This window comes from Callithrix jacchus, chromosome 18, assembly GCF_049354715.1.
Source record: "Callithrix jacchus isolate 240 chromosome 18, calJac240_pri, whole genome shotgun sequence".
Taxonomy (NCBI): domain Eukaryota; kingdom Metazoa; phylum Chordata; class Mammalia; order Primates; family Cebidae; genus Callithrix; species Callithrix jacchus.
This window is the reverse complement of record NC_133519.1, coordinates 22,527,451-22,531,775: the sequence shown is the minus strand read 5'-3', so window position 1 is coordinate 22,531,775 and position 4,325 is coordinate 22,527,451. Positions and strand designations below refer to the sequence as shown.

General features: G+C 44.8%; 1 pseudogene; it reads right to left on the bottom strand.

Moving 5' to 3' along the window:
• Positions 1–1,018: 1,018 nt before the first annotated feature.
• On the bottom strand, positions 1,019–1,778 carry LOC100385904 (tumor protein D54-like; annotated as a pseudogene).
• Positions 1,779–4,325: the final 2,547 nt, after the last annotated feature.

The following is a 4,325-nucleotide window of genomic DNA, read 5'->3' as shown; positions in this document are numbered from 1 at the left end:
TCACCTTCTGCCTTTTTCTTTAATATCTCACTTTGCTCCTTGCCTAGTTGCATCAGCTAGGGCTTCCAAAATAATAGTGGTGACAGAGGGCATTCTTTTGTTGCAAAGGTTGATGGAAGCTTCTATTGCTTTCATCCCTTACAAATGATGCTGGGCTTTGCCTTGATGGGTGTGTGTCTGGGTGTAATTTCCTTTATTGCGAGTAATTTAAGGAAGTATCCCTCTTTCTAATTTGATAAGTTTCTTTTATAAATTTTGTAGTGAATTGTGTCAGATGCCTTTCAACATCTCTGATGATTATGATTTTAACATATTAATATAAAGGAAATGAAAAGATGTTCTGATTTTGAGCCATCCTTTTCACACTGTACAAGTCTCACTTGGTTAACTTTTTTGTCTGCTTTGCCTAATTTTAATTTTTGGAAAGTTCACTACATTTAAAAAATAATGAATTTGCGTCTGTTAAAGCTAGATTAGTGGAACAATTAGGCAGCTGCTGCTGATCAGTTTCCTTTCTGGTGGGTCTCAGAAAGTGGACAGTTTTCTTGTTCAGCATTTTGGGGTTGAATTGTGGAACAGGTAGGACTCGCAGGGTGATTGCATTCCCTCTGTGAGTCAGGGAAGGAGGAGGAGGAAGAGGTCAGAAAAGGCCATTTCTTTTATGCTTAGGAATCTTCAATCCTTCAACATTCTGAATGGGCTAACAAGATTCCCAAAGGGAGCCTGGGCTTTGGCTCAATCCTCTCAAATCCTCCACCCTGTCCCCTTCCTGCACCCCTAGGAAGGACAGCACAGTGATCTGCTTCATCTACAAACTTCAGTGTAAAACATCTGTGTACAGGACTGTGTTCTCTAATTCCTGCGAACCGAACAGCCGCATCTCCATGTGGATGGGCAGGACTATCACCCAAGCCGTCTCTGCTCATCTGCCTGACTGGCTGCTCCGCTGTGCAGAGCTGTGACTGCAATACTGAGAGTGTTTTGTGTGTGCTCTGCAGTGGGCAAAGCAACCTCAGGCTTAAAAACGTGTGGGATCCGACAGGGGCTTGTCACCATTCCCCACTGAGGAAGGGAGGTTGTCACTGCCGTTCTGTCTCCCACAACCTTAGACTTTTTTTTTTTTTTTTTTTTTTTAAGAGACGGGGTTTCGCCATATTGGTCAGGCTGGTCTCAAGCTCCTGACCTCAAGTGATCCACACGCCTTGGCCTCCCAAAGTACTGGGATTACAGGAGTGAGCCACCATGCCCGGCCCACAGCCTTAAACTTTATGGTCCCAACTCGATCCTCAAACAACTTGAAGCTTGCAGAGTTCCTCATTGTCTCCAAGCTTCCTGCTAATGGCAGAGCCCACTGTGGACAAGGCAGCTGAAGCCTTTTGTCTTGCCTGTGAAAGAGTTTCCCGAGTCTGCTTATAGGCGTTAGAGACCTGCACATCATGGCAGCTCCTGGAGCGGTTCTGTTTCAATTCCCCCAGTGTGGAGAGGCCCAGCCTCTTTTTGAGCTCTCAGAGCGGTTCTGTTTCAATTCCCCCAGTGTGGAGAGGCCCAGCCTCTTTTTGAGCTCTCCGCGCAGTGCGTCTCCTTGGCTGCCAGGACCTGGTGTAGAGTGACAATTTCCTCTTCCACCTTGGTCAGCTCAGCCTGGAGTTCCTCCTCAGCCTCTGTTAGACCCTCACCCTCAACAGCAGGAGTCAGGGCAGCCACACCTGTGTCCACAGGAACATCGGTCATGGAGTCAGAGAGCAGAACTTTGTTAGGAGAATTCAGGTTAATATCTTGGCTGGCAGAGTGCACGTTCAGGCGGCGTCTGGGCCAATGTCGCGGGAGCTAAGGGAGCTGAGCAGGCAGTGCTGGGACTGGCTCGCCACATACACACTCGCCAGTGGAACTGCTTCGGCCGGCAACGTTAGGTAATCAGCTACCTAGGTAACTTTTTTTAAGCCCCAGTGGGGTTGATTTGCTAATATTTTATTTTGGATTTTCATACATTGATTTTTTTTTTTTTTTTTTTTTTTGAGATGCAGTTTTGCTTTTGTTACCCAGGCTGGAGTGCAATGGCGCGATCTCGGCTCACCGCAACCTCTGCCTCCTGGGTTCATGCAAGTCTCCTGTCTCAGCCTCCTGAGTAGCTGGCATTACAGGCACGCACCACCATACCCAGCTAATTTTTTGTATTTTTAATAGAGACGGGGTTTCAACATGTTGACCAGGATGGTCTCGATCTCTTGGCCTTCTGATCCACCCGCCTCGGCCTCCCAAAGTGCTGGGATTATAGGTGTGAGCCCAGGTTGATTTTTATGTAAACATCTTATCTTGTTTTGTTCTAGAGATAGGGCCTTGCTCTGATGCCCAGGCTGGAGTGCAGTGATGTGATCACACTTTATTGTAATTTTAAACTCCTGGGCTAAAGTGATCCTCCTGCCTCAGCCTCCTGGGTAGCTGACATTACAGGCATGTGCTACCACACCTGGCTTAATTTTTAAACCTTTGTAGAGACAGAGCCTTGCTATGTTGTCTAGGTGGCAGTTCAGTGTACACTGTAGATGTGAACGTTTACTGGTCTTTCTGCTGGAATCATTCCCTCTCCCATCTGTTTGTCTTTAAATTCTGGACATGCGTGCACACTCCACCTGCACATCCTAACTGCAAATTATTGATGTTGTCCAACCTGCCTTGAAAAGGGAGAACTGTTTTTCCCTCTGTGTATCTCTGCTGGTGCCCAGTCCACTGCTGTGTTTTTGGTAAATACTTGACCCACAGAGTGTGGGAGGCAGGAAGGGAAGGCTTCTGCATTTCCTTTGTGGCCCCGCCATCATGGATCCATTAAGCATATTGGGAAATTAGCAGGTCAGGTGGCTGCACACTCTAGTTGCCTCTGACTCTGAATTGCTCAGGACCCCCTGCATGCCAGTGATTTGCTTTTCTTTGTGAGTTATCTCTTCACTCATATTCCTAGGCTGAGTTCCCCAAAACAAGCCTAGCACAACACGTGTAACATGACCTGATTGCGGTGAGCCGAGATCGCGCCATTGCACTCCAGCCTGGGTAACAAGAGCGAAACTCCGTCTCAAAACAAACAAACAAAAAAAAACAAAAAAAACCAGGATTTAAAAATCATTAAAATCATGGATTCCTATCATTTCGGTTCACATGTTGGGTACTGTTGCAGCAAAAAATTTTCAACCTCATTATGAATTCTAATCCATTAACCCCACAATGTTCTATCTTCTAGCCCCCTGCTCCTTGTTGTTATTCATTGTCTGGCTTACTTTCTATAATTCTCTATTGTGATCACCCTTTTGCAAATATCATCACCTCTGTTGACTTTCTCTACCTTTTACCCCACCTACCCATAAAACTCTAATCTTGAATGCACTCAAACACATATACTATTACCTGTATTCAAGCAGCAGGGGAGTACTGGAGAAAATCTTCCAGTCATCTTCGTAGTATTAAAAATTCGTGTTCACCGGCACCATCTGGGATCTCACTCTTATATCCCTAGGTTTTAGCATATGCAAATCCTTCCTACTTTCTCCAAATCTCCAGTACTTCTCCCCACTACTCTTCAGAGGTAGCAATATTCTTTACTTCGAGAGAACAGAAGCTTTCATATGGCATTCCCCTCATTTTTCGCTTACACATCAACAAACCTACATCCATGCCTCCTTCTACCCTCCTGATAATGCAGAAAATATCCCTTTTTCCATAGAAGGCGAGTCCTTCCACATGAGCTCTGAGTTCCATTCCATCAACTCTCAGGGGCTTCATTCATTCGTAATTCTTTCTAGTTTGTGCCTTACTTTCTTGTTCTTGAGTTTTTCTGTAATCATCTGACATGCTGTGATAGGATGTAAAATTCTCCCTGGACCCTACATTTCTCCCCACTTACTGGTATATCTCTCTACTTCCTTTATAGCCAAATTTTTCAGTGGGTTGTTGACACTTGCTTTTTCCATTTCCTCTGATTTCATTCATTCTTCAATCCATATTTTCACATTACCAAAGCAAAGGGTGATTTTGAGTCCTCCTGTTATTTGACCTCTTAGCATCCAAGCCCAACATCAGTTTTCCTACCGCTTAGGCTTTCTTGCCAAACCTGTCTTGATCTTCTATGGCATCCTGATTCTCTAATCACAAATATTTGACAATTTTTTTTGTCCTCAAAGTTTCAACATCCAGCAATTCAGCAAAGCTTGACATTTTTCCTTCTCAAAATCTAACTCTGTTTTTATCCATTCCCTGCAATGATATCTACTCAGTCAGTGAGTGCCCGTTCTTGGTTTCCTGATAGCTATAGTAGGGCCAATGGGTACTACTCAGTC